This window comes from Eublepharis macularius, chromosome 4 (genome assembly GCF_028583425.1).
Source record: "Eublepharis macularius isolate TG4126 chromosome 4, MPM_Emac_v1.0, whole genome shotgun sequence".
In the NCBI taxonomy this organism is placed as follows: Eukaryota; Metazoa; Chordata; class Lepidosauria; order Squamata; family Eublepharidae; genus Eublepharis; species Eublepharis macularius.
In genome coordinates this window covers 102932753-102947344 of record NC_072793.1, presented here as the reverse complement: position 1 = coordinate 102947344, position 14592 = coordinate 102932753, and the positions used below count along the sequence as shown (strand labels likewise).

Here is a 14592-nt window from a genome sequence, read left to right as displayed (position 1 = left end):
CGGCATTCTTCAAGAATCCCGAAACGTTTCGGGGAATGCCGAAACGTTTCGGGATTGCCGAAAGAAAAACCCGAAACGTTTCGGGATTCTTTCGGCATTCTTTCGGCATTCGAGAATCGCCATTTTGATTTTGCTAGCCGTTTGCCTTAGCAAGCGGCTAGCAAAATCCTGCTGGAAGCAAAGGCTTCCTGCAGGCTCTTAGAAGAGGGGAGGGGGGGAGAAGGAGTGAATCACTCACTCCTTCTGTCACCCCCCACCCCTCTTGCAAAGGAGGATAGGGAATCCTGCTTTGCCTTGCAAATGCAAGGTGCAAGCATTGCATTGCACTTTGCATTTGCAAAGCAGCAGAGATTCCCGCCAAAACTAACAGGTAGGGGAGGGGGAGCAGGAGGAGGGTGGCTCTTGGAGTGTGGGTGGGGAAAGGCAGGGGACTGGGGACTTTAGGAGTCACCAATCCCACTGCTGCATTCTCATGCCAGCCAATAGATTTAAATCTTTGGCTGAGGCTGCAGCAGGGGATTTAAATTTGGAGCAAGACTGTCTGGAACACTTCTGTTGCTGCTGCTGCTGAGCTGTGACCGAGAGAGGAGAAGAAGAGAGACTGCACCTGGAGCCTGGAGGACATCTGCCTGGAGGATCAACTGTGCTGGACATCCTGAGAGGACACCTGGTAGGCCTTTTTAAAATTTTTGTAAATTTTTTTGATGCTGGGCAATGTGCTGCTGTGGCCTGCCTCTGCAAAAAGGTGTTGCAGTTTATTCTTGGCATGGCCTGGGGGACAGGTTGGGCAGACAATGTTTGATGGTGGGGTGGGGGTTTCAGCATTGGTTGTTGTGCTTGCCTTCTTAAAGCTTGATCCACTGTTTTAAGATTAAAACAAGAGTGTGCCAGCTTTGGGCCTACACAGGCCAGAAGCCTTTCTTCTGGCTGGCTCTCACAGTTGTGCTCCACAATCTGGAATGGTGTGGCTTGCTTTTCTGTGTCTGGTCCCCTGCTTGCAAGGATTCCCAACAGGCTCCGTCCTGATCAACTGTGCCAGCCTGTGGGCCACACACAGGTATGGCCTGGGGGACAGGTTGGGCAGACAATGTTTGATGGTGGGGGGGGGGGTTCAGCATTGGTTGTTGTGCTTGCCTTCTTTAAGCTTGATCCACTGTTTTAAGATTAAAACAAGAGTGTGCCAGCTTCGGGCCTACACAGGCCAGAAGCCTTTCTTCTGGCTGGCTCTCACAGTTGTGCTTCACAATCTGGAATGGTGTGGCTTGCTTTTCTGTGTCTGGTCCCCTGCTTGCAAGGATTCCCAACAGGCTCCGTCCTGATCAACTGTGCCAGCCTGTGGGCCACACACAGGTATGGCCTGGGGGACAGGTTGGGCAGACAATGTTTGATGGTGGGGGGGGGGTTCAGCATTGGTTGTTGTGCTTGCCTTCTTTAAGCTTGATCCACTGTTTTAAGATTAAAACAAGAGTGTGCCAGCTTCGGGCCTACACAGGCCAGAAGCCTTTCTTCTGGCTGGCTCTCACAGTTGTGCTTCACAATCTGGAATGGTGTGGCTTGCTTTTCTGTGTCTGGTCCCCTGCTTGCAAGGATTCCCAACAGGCTCCGTCCTGATCAACTGTGCCAGCCTGTGGGCCACACACAGGTATGGCCTGGGGGACAGGTTGGGCAGACAATCTTTGATGGTGGGGGGGGGGGTTCAGCATTGGTTGTTGTGCTTGCCTTCTTTAAGCTTGATCCACTGTTTTAAGATTAAAACAAGAGTGTGCCAGCTTCGGGCCTACACAGGCCAGAAGCCTTTCTTCTGGCTGGCTCTCACAGTTGTGCTTCACAATCTGGAATGGTGTGGCTTGCCTTTCTGTGTCTGGTCCCCTGCTTGCAAGGATTCCCAACAGGCTCCGTCCTGATCAACTGTGCCAGCCTGTGGGCCACACACAGGTATGGCCTGGGGGACAGGTTGGGCAGACAATGTTTGATGGTGGGGGGGGGGTTTCAGCATTGGTTGTTGTGCTTGCCTTCTTTAAGCTTGATCCACTGTTTTAAGATTAAAACAAGAGTGTGCCAGCTTTGGGCCTACACAGGCCAGAAGCCTTTCTTCTGGCTGGCTCTCACAGTTGTGCTTCACAATCTGGAATGGTGTGGCTTGCCTTTCTGTGTCTGGTCCCCTGCTTGCAAGGATTCCCAACAGGCTCCGTCCTGATCAACTGTGCCAGCCTGTGGGCCACACACAGGTATGGCCTGGGGGACAGGTTGGGCAGACAATGTTTGATGGTGGGGGGGGGGGGGTTCAGCATTGGTTGTTGTGCTTGCCTTCTTTAAGCTTGATCCACTGTTTTAAGATTAAAACAAGAGTGTGCCAGCTTTGGGCCTACACAGGCCAGAAGCCTTTCTTCTGGCTGGCTCTCACAGTTGTGCTTCACAATCTGGAATGGTGTGGCTTGCTTTTCTGTGTCTGGTCCCCTGCTTGCAAGGATTCCCAACAGGCTCCGTCCTGATCAACTGTGCAAGCCTGTGGGCCACACACAGGTATGGCCTGGGGGACAGGTTGGGCAGACAATGTTTGATGGTTGGGGGGGGGGGTTTCAGCATTGGTTGTTGTGCTTGCCTTCTTTAAGCTTGATCCACTGTTTTAAGATTAAAACAAGAGTGTGCCAGCTTTGGGCCTACACAGGCCAGAAGCCTTTCTTCTGGCTGGCTCTCACAGTTGTGCTTCACAATCTGGAATGGTGTGGCTTGCTTTTCTGTGTCTGGTCCCCTGCTAGCAAGGATTCCCAACAGGCTCCGTCCTGATCAACTGTGCCAGCCTGTGGGCCACACACAGGTATGCTGCTTTGGCCAAGGTAACCCTTTTTGGTTGCTGGCCTGGCACTCACAGTTGTGCTCCACAATCTGGAATGGTGTGGCTTGCGTTTCTGTGTCTGGTCCCCTGCTTGCAAGGATTCCCAACAGGCTCCGTCCTGATCAACTGTGCCAGCCTGTGGGCCACACACAGGTATGCTGCTTTGGCCAAGGTAACCCTTTTTGGTTGCTGGCCTGGCACTCACAGTTGTGCTCCACAATCTGGAATGGTGTGGCTTGCGTTTCTGTGTCTGGTCCCCTGCTTGCAAGGATTCCCAACAGGCTCCGTCCTGATCAACTGTGCCAGCCTTCGGCCCACACACAGGCCTGCTGCTCCGGCTTTGGTAACCCTTCCCGTTTGCTGGCCTGGCACTCACTGTTTTGCTTCACATTCAGGTTGTTTATCGTTGGTGGACCTCTTCTGGACTGGACTGCACTTGGTGGACATCGGCCTGCAGATCTCTGCGTGGAGGATCAACATTGCTGGACATCTGCACTGGTGGACTGGTAGGGTTGTTGTTAAATTTGGTTTTTGAGCTTATGTCTGCTGCTGTGCCTACCTGCAAGCATATGCTTTGGCTCTGTCTTTATGGCTTGGGCCGGGGGGGGGGGGGCATTTTCTGGTTGGGCAAGAGGATATTGTTTGGGGGTTAGGGGGGCCAGCATTGATCGCAGTGCCTGCTTTCTTTCATGTTTCATTTTTCAAGTTTGAGTGTGGGGTGGGCATGAACTGCTGTTTCACAGGACTAAAAAATGAGTGTGCCAGCTTCTGGCCTGCACAGGCCAGAAGCTCTGCTGGGTGGATGTGTTTTGTTTTGCTGCTGGTTGGCCCTAGCCTTTAAGGGGGGGGGGCTGACTTGGCTTGTGCAACGGGGCCTTGAATTTTGGGGTTGCGTGTGCGGCGTGTGGTGTTGACTCTGCTAACATTTCCAATTTTCTTGACAGCATCGTGGAGGAGAGGAGGACCAGCTGCAAGACCGCCTGAACATCGCTGGACTGCAGGACTGGTGTTACTGTGAGCGAGTCCGGGTTCACATTTGGGTGGCCTTGGGGGTGGGTTCTTGCTAGCTTGGGAGGGGGGAGGCTCATCTTCAAAACACCACATCCACACCCCACACCGACATACCACAGAAACATCGGTCCCGCTAAATAGTGTCTCTTAGGTAGGTAGGCCAGTTGGTAGGTGATCAGTGGATAATTGCCCTCAACATAATTATTAGGGAAACCAAGCCTAGTTTTTTTTAAAAAACTAAATAGGGACTCAGCAGGGAAAGCATTAGTGAGTGAGTGTTAGGTTTGAATTCTATATATATATATATATATATATATATATAAAAATTTGTAATAGCTGTCAATAGGCTTCCCATTAGTGCCCCCATAACTAGGGTTCCACTGCCCATCTCTGGCACCCGTGGTGGTGCCAGGCCGGCCCGGGCATACTAGTGTGTGAGTGTTTAAGGCTTTGTCACCTGTTATTGGGGTTTAGGGCCAGCTCAATTCCAGAGGAATTCAGCTGATTGGCAGGCTCAGGTTCCCTGACATAAATAGGGTTGCTTAAAAAGGCACTTGATTGTTCATCTCCAAGTCACAGAGCCACTAGAAACACAGATTTATAGCAGGTTAGTTAGGTCTTGAAAACAAAGTTGACCTTTGTTTTCTAAATCTTTTGTGATTAGTTAGGGTTGAATTTGGGAGGGGAAAGTATGTCAGAGAGGAAAGCAGAGAGGGGACCCGGGGGAAAGGCTAGGGAGAAATCTAGAGGGGAGGAGGGGAGGGGGAGGGGGACTGCTGCGGCAGCCCCTCCATCTGAGCGGAGGAGGCCCTCCCCTGCGCTGCTGCCGTTCACCAGCCTGGCTTCTGGTGACAGGAAGAGGGTTCGCAAGACTCTCTTTCCTGAGGCAGCTGCTGGAGGGCCACCCCCAACCCGGGTGCGTGAGGCAGGGGCTGGCACTGGGCAGGGGCCTGCTGCTGAGGCTCCTCCTCCTCCAGTGGTTGCGAGCCAGCTGCTGGAGGAGGGGCAGCATGTGGTGTCTCCTGGGATGGGCGCGGAGCACATGACTTTCCCTGCGCTCCCGCTCACCCCAGGAACCCAGAGGATGTTGGAGGAACTGCCCGTGAGACCCCCCCTGGGGCGGTCCACCCCAGTTTCCTCTGAGGCCAGCAGCAGGCCTCTCGCGGCTGTGCAGGAGGAGAGGACGCGGGAGGAAGAGGCAGAGACTGTGGTGGAAGAGCCCACATCTCTGCCCCTTCAGCCTCGTCCATCCCCACCTGCCCGGCCGAGAGTGGGACACGGTGTGTCCGGCCAGAGCACCTCACAGGAGGTGCCGCAGGGTGGTCCCGAACGCGCTTCTCCTGGGAAGCGTGGGATGCCCTTTTCCTCCGAAATCTGGAAGCACTTCCAGACAACGGAGGATCCCCGAGCAGCCCTGTGCCTGCATTGTAGGCAGCGCGTCAGCCGTGGCAAAGATGTGTGGCATCTCTCCACGTCTGGGATGAGGTACCATATGAAGAGGCACCACCAGGCGGTGCTTCTTCGGGAGGAGGGTTCGAGTGGCGCCGCACGGCCGCCAGCTAGCCAGAAGGAGGCAGGCTCCTCTGGTGCTCTCCCCCCAAGGGTACCTGCAGGAAAGGGACGCCAAGCCTCTCTCCCGGAGATGCTTGGTATGCAGGGCGCTAGTGTGCCCAGAGAGGGGATCCGGAGGGCGAGCAGGCGCATCACGCGCCACATCGTCAACATGATAGCAGTGGATGGGCAACCGTATTCCGTAGTTGAAGACTTCGGCTTCTCAGGGCTGCTCCAAGATTGCTTTCCCTGGTACGCCGTCCCTGCTCGCACGTCGTTGAGCAGATCGGTGGTGCCCTCGTTTTACAGGGCTGCCAGGGATCATGTGAAGGCACAGCTGTCCCGGGTTGCCGGGAGAACTGTGCACTTCACATCGGACATCTGGACCTGCCCAAGTGTGCAGCAAGCGTACCTCTCGCTTACTGCTCACTGGTGGGAACCCGAGTCGGTTCTGGGTGGGGGCCGGGGGGAGGTGCCTAGCACAGCTAGACAGGGAAGGATGCGAGACCGCCAGGCCGGCTACTGCAAGGCCTTGCTTCACGCCGAGGTGCTCGACGTGTCCCACACGGCGGAGAACATCGCTGCCACCTTAAGGAGACAGTTGGACGAGTGGATAGGCCAGGGACCCGCCACCGTGGGATGCATGGTGACGGACGGTGGCAAGAACATGAGGGCAGCGGCGCATCTAGTGAGCCGAGAGAGCGTCTACTGTGCCGCTCACAAGCTTCACCTAGTGGTGAGAGATGCGCTGGGGTTGGGCTCCTCGAAGGAACCCGTGGATACCCGGACCCGTGAACTCCAGTTACTTGTCCAGAAATGTCGGAGGCTCACGGGTCACTTCTCGCGCAGCGTGAAGGCCACGCACGAACTGCGCCAGACACAGGTCAGGACAGGTGTGCCAGAGCACGCTCTGATCACTGACGTCAGCACTCGCTGGAACTCCACCTGCGCCATGCTTGAGCGCTTGGTGGAGCAGCAGGCCGCACTCCACGCGTGGCTCTCCGAGCACCGCGGTGCGAGTCAGGTGGGTGAGTTCAGCCGGGAGGATTGGCTCACCATCACCCAGACAGTGGAGGTCCTGAAGCCCTTCAAGGACTTCACTGTGGCGGTCTCGTCAGACACGGCGACCCTCGGTCTGGTCATTCCCCTGGTGCACACGCTCCAGAGGAATCTGGCCACCCTTGCAGACCGGGTCGCGCCCCGTGCTGACCTTGTTCCAGCGGTGCGCGCATTAGTGAGAAGGCTGCAGCAGGGCATAGCTGCCAGGCTAACTCCTCTCACTAAGGAAGAGTCATACATGTTGGCGACCATGTGTGACCCGCGCATAAAGGGCACTTTCGCCGAGCGGGACGGGAACCTCACCCAAGCCAGAGACGGGCTCTGCTCTTGGGTGAGGCGCAGGCAGGCCAAGAGGGGACGCCTGTCGACAGGGGGGACGCAAGAGGGGCCCTGCCGTGCGGGTCCCTCTGACGCCCCCTCTGCGCAGGCCCCCCCCGAGGCCACCACCGGAGTGCCGATGGAGATGGAGATGCTCCGGTGGGCCCTCGTCCCCTCTGGGGTCGTGAGGACCGTGAGAGAGGATCCGGCGGAGGCGATGGTCAGGGACTACCTCGCGGAGCCCTGCGAGTCGCTCTCCACCGATCCGCTCAGCTACTGGGCCAGGAAGGAGTCGGTCTGGCCGGACCTCTCCCTCGAGGCGCAGCGGCTGCTCTCATGCCCTCCGACGAGCGTGGAGAGCGAGCGCGTCTTTTCACATGCGGGCGACATTGTCGGCCCACATCGCACTCGCCTTCTCCCATGGAGAGTCGAGCAGTTGACCTTCCTGAAGGTCAACTCTCGCCTCTTCGATTTCTCAGGACTGGACTTCCAGAGTGACTGAGGTGAGCCCAACTTGTGGCCTGCATCCTCTATGAGTCCAATCCTTTGGAATCGCGCTCTCCCCTGTATAAAACCCTGTATATACAGTTAAAACCGGCCAGTAGAGGGAGGGTGGTTAGGAACCAGTGGCAAAGGGAAAACACCCAGCAATTTGAAAGCCCCCCCCCCAGGGTATTCAAAACATCTCCCATCACTGAGACATACCCTGTGGGACCAAATTTATTATGAGAAATAATGCCCCAGAAACATGGATTGCTACTGGAGGGAGAAACAGGTTAGATAGGGATTGCTTAGGTGTTTTTATCAGATGAACTCCTTGTAAAAAAAAATTGTAGAAGAATTGTTGTACTGTTTTTTGCAAGTTGATGTTCCGTTCATGTAAAAAAAAGGAAAAAAAACCAAAAAAAAATGTTGTGATTATGTTTTTTAAAAGTTGATTGAATGTTCATAAAAAAAAAAAAACCCAAAAAAATGTTGTGATTATGTTTTTTAAAAGTTGATGTTCCGTTCATGTAAAAAAAAGGAAAAAAAACCAAAAAAAAATGTTGTGATTATGTTTTTTAAAAGTTGATTGAATGTTCATGTTTAAAAAAAAAAAAATTTGATGTTAATGTTGGGTTTGCATGGTTGGGGGATGCGGGTAGAGTGGTGGATGGGCACCGGCCAATGATGATCTCTCACAGATGTTCCCAGGTAAATTCTGAGGCTGGTGTGGGGGTGGGGGGAGACCTCTGCAGAACTGCTCCAGAAATACCATTGTCCAGTGCCTTGGAAGTGCCCAGTTCAGCTTTGTGTGTCTGAACTGAAAGCACAGCCACAGGAAATGACATAGGTTCTGCTGGACCCTGTTGCAGTGGTTCCCCCCCCATTTAGTCATGTTATGGAGGGAGAGTTGTATTAGGCTGGTAGTTATGATCATCTTCTGTTTCCATGCCCTGTTGTGCCCGCTCACTATGTAACCTGCTGTAATGTTCAAAACTTTACTGTTTGTCCATTTCAAAAGAAAAATTGTGTTTAAGATTCTCTGATGTGTAGTTAATTGTGTTGTGTTGTGCTATGAGGGACAATAAGTGTAATATGTTGTGATTTGTTGACCACTTGTAATTTGAAAATGAGAAAATAAAGGTTTTTTAAACTTAATGATTGTGTGTCTGTGTTCCCTTCTTTGATGGGAGGTTGGTTCCCAGCATAGAGAACAATGGGGCAGGCTGGCCAGCCTGTTCCTGGGGTACTGGGTGTGGGGCAGCTGAGGGTGGTTTTGGTTCTGAGACGGGCTGAGTGGAGGATTTGGGTCTGTGTGTGGCAGCTGGGGTGGGGGAACTGGGTTTGTGTGGGGCTGTAAGGAGTGGACTATGGGGGATGAGAGCACTGGTTGTCCCTTGTGCCCAAGTAGGCCCCTGCTACTGTCCTGGTGTGGGCTTCCATGCCTCCATCAGTTGCTGGCCCTCCTTTGCCATCTTTTTCTGAAATTTTCCTAGGGCTGCCAAACTCCTGGTTGGGCTTGAGTTCAGGTTAGAGAGAGTAGTTCCCTACAGAGAAACTGGCTGCTTCCAAGGGCAATCTCTTTAGAGGGCAAATGCGGACCATGGATTCTGGGGGAGATCCCTACTCAGATTTTCCTTTCCACAAGTCCCACCCCCAAATTGCCAGTAACTTCCAAGGCCAGAGTTTGCCACCCCAGAGAGATCCCGTTCCCACCCTCTTAGCCTTGGCATGAAAGTTGTAGCCCCCATGGAACGCTTCCAGGTTCCTGATTCCAAGCCCAATGACACCAATGTAAGACAATCCAGACCTCCATCAAAAATGGATTTTAAGTAGCAGTGGGATTGGGCTGCATTTCAGTCATTCACATATCTGGTTGTGTTCCCAAACATTTAGCTTATGTTTTTTTAAATCAGCGTATGGCACTTAAGGACACTTTTAAATGGTTCTAAAAACATTTTTTTATTATGAAGTATTTAATGTGGCATTGATCAAGGGCAGGCCTTTTGGCCAAATGAGCAGTATCAGTACAGTAAAATTTAGACTAAGCTCATAGGAGGAAAAAGCATTCACACTGTGAAGTGGGAAGAAAGTTTCAATTTACATGTACCATGGACTCCGAAAAAGACATGTAAGTGGGATCCAGACCAAATCAGGCCTGCTTTCTCCCTTGAAGATATCAATTGATGATAGTGCTTATGTCACATCATGAGAAGACAAGGTTCACTAGAAAAGACAATAATGCTAAGAAAAATTGAAGGCAGTAGGGAAAAGAAGAATACCCTAGATGTGGTAGATTGACTTCGGTTTGCAATACATGGACAAGGTTTTTGGGATACTGTGGAGCTCAATATAATTCTAAAGTACACCACAAGTGATTTGAATGCATAAAACATACAGACACATACACATAAAATGTATATACCCCCTCCCCACCAAATTAAAGGTTTATCTTATGCCCCGGTTTTCTCCCCCATGGGAACCTAGAGTGGTTTACACATTGCTGTTCTCCCTTGATTTGTTTCACCCTCATCACAACCAGGCTAACAATAGACAGCTGCTCCATGCCTCACATTGGAGTGACTCCACCGATGGCCTTCTTAGTTGTTGGAGGGGGTGGAGGGGGGGGAGGAAGGAAACAACGCACTCCTGCCCACTCTATCTGGGGCCTAGGTGACCAAATTGCTTGGCCTTGGCAAGGAGCCAGTGGTGGGGCGGCACTGGTTCTGGGGCCCCGTCCAGAACATTTGTCCAGGGCCCCAAAATCACGTAGACTGCCTCTGGAAAACACAACACAATTGTTTACTTAGGCTGAGCCAAGAACATCCATCAAGCCTACAAGGCACAGAATCAGAGTCTGCCAGATTCTAGACCAACTCTCTAGCCATTGCACTACAGTGGATATCTAAAAACTGTTCATACCCCCACCAGCAACTTGAACATTTTTCTCCAAAAGGCACAACTTGGCTGGGTCTCAAAAAGGACTATGATGCATGGGCCTGTCAATGCATACTGGTACTAAGGCTCTGGCCGGGGGGAGGGGGGCATTGTGCCAATGCCACCCTGGCTTTGGAAGGGGACAGTAAAATAGAAGAAATAATCTAGCTTCAGTGCCTCCCCCCCTTCTCTGTCTCTCTCTCTCTCTATAATGTGAGTGACAACATTACTATACCATCACTGAAGCCTACAGGATACTTGGGGTCTGTTCACACACGCATGATCATTTAATGGCAATGCTCTGGCATGATGATGTTTGTTCTAGGAGGTGATGTGATCATCACACAAGGCTGGGGAGCACGCACAATTCACAGCAGGCAGATTTGGGCCACAAGGGATCCAGCTTTGGCCTGTAGGGCCCAAATCAGCCCACTGCAAAGCACAGGCATACTCTCAGGGCAGCCAGATGACATCAGTGACATCACGGCAGCAGCCCCTGGAGCGTACCTTGAAGGCTCATTCACTGACTTTCCCCCTTCGGGGTGATAGGTGAGAGTGGGGGATCCCCCACCAAGGGGAAACGGATCCCTAATTGTGTCTGAGGTTGTGGAAATCAAATGGGTCATTACCTCCATATTGCTTCTGTCTTTGAGGGACTTACATGCACATTATATTTAACTCCAGATTTCTTGATTGTCAAGGAATGCATGTGGTGGGGGGTGGGGGGAAGGGTGGGAGAAGGGCCCCTGAGGGTGAGGGTGGCATTTGGCATGCAAAATGCCACCCCTGGCAAGACAAGCCTCTCCCAGCTGTCAGTGGTAGAGATGAGAGCAGAGCACCCACTTGGGGAGGCCATGAAATGGCCCCCCCAAGTGGGAGCAGGCTGAGCCTTGGTGGGGGGATGGGAGGAAGGGTGGGAGAAGGGCCCCAGAGGGTTGGGGGGGGGGGATTTTGTTGCAGTGGTTCCCCCCCATTAAGTCATGTTATGGAGGGAGAGTTGTATTAGGCTGGTAGTTATTATGATCATCTTCTGTTTCCATGCCCTGTTGTGCCCGCTCACTATGTGACCTGTTGTAATGTTCAAAACTTTACTGTTTGTCCATTTCAAAAGAAAAATTGTGTTTAAGATTCTCTGATGTGTAGTTAATTGTGTTGTGTTGTGCTATGAGGGACAATAAGTGTAATATGTTGTGATTTGTTGACCACTTGTAATTTGAAAATGAGAAAATAAAGGTTTTTTAAACTTAATGATTGTGTGTCTGTGTTCCCTTCTTTGATGGGAGGTTGGTTCCCAGCATAGGGAACAATGGGGCAGGCTGGCCAGCCTTCTCTGCGGGTGGTGGGGGGGTCAGGGGGGTGGTTGTCTGTGTGCCAGGGCAGGTGCTCTTTCCCAGGGACGATTTGGCACTGCCACCATTGTGGCACCCCTTGTCTGTGCAGAACTGCCCTGGGAAAGAGAGTTTAGGGGTTCCCAAAAGGGGAGGGCAGGCCAGCCTGTTCCTGGGGTTATGGTGGGTGTGGGGCAGGTGGGGGTGGATTTGGGTCTGTGAGGGGCTACTGGGGGGATTTGGGTCTGTGTGTGGCAGCTGGGGTGGGGGAACTGGGTTTGTGTGGGGCTGTGAGGGGTGGACTTTAGGGGCAGAGAGCACCTACTTGTGGAGGCCATGAAATGGCCCCCCCAAGTGGGAGCAGGCTGAGCCTTGGTGGGGGGTGGGAGGAGGGGTGGGAGAAGGGCCCCAGAGGGTTGGGGGGCATTTTGCATGCAAAATGCCACCCCTGGCAACACAAGCCTCCCCCAGCTGTCAGTGGTAGAGATTAGAGCACCTACTTGGGGAGGCCATGAAATGGCCCCCCCAAGTGGGAGCAGGCTGAGCCTTGGTGGGGGGTGTGAGGAGGGGTGGTAGAAGGGCCCCTGAGGGCTGGGGGGCATTTTGCATGCAAAATGCCACCCCTGGCAAAGGAAGCCTGCCTCTTCATTTTTTCCCCATAGGAAATAATGAAGAGAGATCAGCAGCAGCATGCTAACAATATGCTGCTCCTTTGCTTTCTTATGGGGAGGATGGGGGGACCTGCTTTGGGGGGCCATAACATGGCCCCCCCAAAGTCCAATCTGTCTGAAACTTGGGTAGTTGTTAGAGAAGGGTTAGAGGAAGGTCCCCACCAATTTTGGGCTTATTTGGTGGGAAAATGCCTCCTCCAGGCGTCCTGAAAGACGGAGGCATTTTCCCAGCAAAAAAACCCGAAAGAATCCCGAAAGAATGCCGAAATAATGCCGAATCCCGAATCCCGAAAGAGATTCTTGTTTCGGCTTTCGGCTAATGCCGGTAGAGAATCTTGTTTCGGGTAATCCCGAAACAAGAAAGCCGAAAGTTTTTTCCTTGCACACCCCTAGTGAGGAGTTGATATATCCCCTTGCATGGGCACCTATGGGCTACATCATCTTTTTTCATGGTATAACTGTCCACAACTGTCTAGGGTGTTATCCAGCTTGGAGTGGCTTAGGATGCTAACTCATTCCCAGCATGCTCCCAACCCACTCACACCTAAGCTAATGCAGGTATTTACACCTGACACCTGTCAGTGATTGGCCGTGGTGGGCCACCACCTGTGCTCCAGCCTAGCAGCAGTCCTCTGGGGAGAGGCACCAGCATTACTTGGGCTTATGTCAACATAAGTGTGAGATACATTAGTGTAGAAGCTAGTAGGCTGCCTGAGCACTCTCGCCCCCCTTTCTCAGGATTGCTCTACCCAGCATCTATATCATACATTAAATAATGTTTTAAAATGGACATTATTCTTTCTCCTGGGATGGAGCAGAGAAGCAGAGAAGGCATGCAATAATTGTAATTCATGAGGGTAATATGTAACTACTTGTCCGCATCTTCAGTTGTTCCTTTCAAGGAGGCAAAGTAACTACCACCTCTGAACCATCCTCTAGAAAAGCCTTTTAGGTCCTTGACATCTCCCATTATCACACTAGGGAGCAGAGACGGTGCATTAAAAAATTCAGCTCAATCTGGATCTGGGTATCAGGAACACCATAAAATTTCGGCATCCCTGAAATCTGTGTCAGATTCTTTAATCTAGTTTGGTAAGATTAGAGAATCCTAAATTTATCCAGCTATTATACTCTATGGGGAAAACTATCCATGGTGGCTTGGGGGGGGTATTTTTCAAGCAAACTCCACCATCCCTCATCCCTCATCCCTCATATTTAGTTATTAATCCTCCATATTCCAAATCAAGGCACTTACTAGCAAGTTTATGGGTATATCTGTGGTTTTCTGAATGTCTCATTAGTAAAACTAAATCCTTGCTCCATAATCTATAATGTAAATAGAATCATCTGAGGGTCCACAATCTGCACTAAAATCAAAATGAAATCAACCAAGCTACCAATTCCACAAAACTCAATTATATGCAGAACTTGAACAAACTGAAGGAAGATAGCCTAGACAAAACATGTCTGCTCCCAACCAACCAAGAAATAAAGACCGAGCTACTGCTACTTTGTAGGAGTAATCATTTACATTTTGGCATTCTATAGGTCTGTAAAATCCATTTTTCCCCAGTAAATTGGGTTTTATTTCCATGGAAATTCTTGCATATAATATTTGATACTGGACAATAAGCAATTTATGCAATATGATTTGTACACTTCAGGGATTCTTGAATATCATTGTCTGTTTTAGTATCTTAACAGATATATTTGCCAACTCTAAGAGCTTTGCAGTTCAGCAGTGGGGTGCCTCTCTCCATGCCCTGCATGGAGTAAGATGCAGTTCCCTCTAATGTCTTATGCTACTTCTACTACTAATTTCAATTCCAACAGTGTGCTGGGAGGTGTGCAAAATGATCACAAGCAGAACTGAAGCCATCATCTTAAACGCAATGTTTTTCAGGGGTGTGAGACTGCACACTGCTCACAGTCAGTGAGAGAAGTGGAGAAAAATCAAAGGATATGTGGGCTGTTTTCCCATGTCTTACTGGCTTCGGCACATCACGTGAAGCTCCCGCAAAGACAGCATCTTCCTGGCACAATTTCGCTCAAGAACCAGGAAATTGCGCCAGGAAGACACTGTCCTTGCAGGAGCTTTGCGTGATGTACCCGAGCCAGTAAGACGTGTGAAAACGGCCGTGTACCTAGAGAAGCAAAGTGGTTCCTGCTATGATTCATTTCAATGGGTTTCTGCAAGTAAAACTTTCCAGTTGTCATCTTACAGTCCAATCTTAAACAGAGGTAACACCTTTTAAGTACACTGAATAGCATAATTCTATTTAGGATTTCACTGGTAAGTTTTCATTGGTTCACAAAGGAAGAGTTTAGACCTACCAGTATATTTTAAAGCTTGGGGTCAAATCAAAGTAACTTTCTCCCCCAAAATTGGGGCATTAAT

The 14592-nt window shown here is 51.1% G+C and overlaps 1 pseudogene; it reads right to left on the bottom strand.

Annotated features, from left to right (window-relative positions):
• Nucleotides 1–13457: 13457 nt before the first annotated feature.
• Nucleotides 13458–13954, bottom strand: LOC129327626 (TM2 domain-containing protein 1-like; annotated as a pseudogene).
• Between the last annotated feature and the right edge of the window lie 638 nt (nt 13955–14592).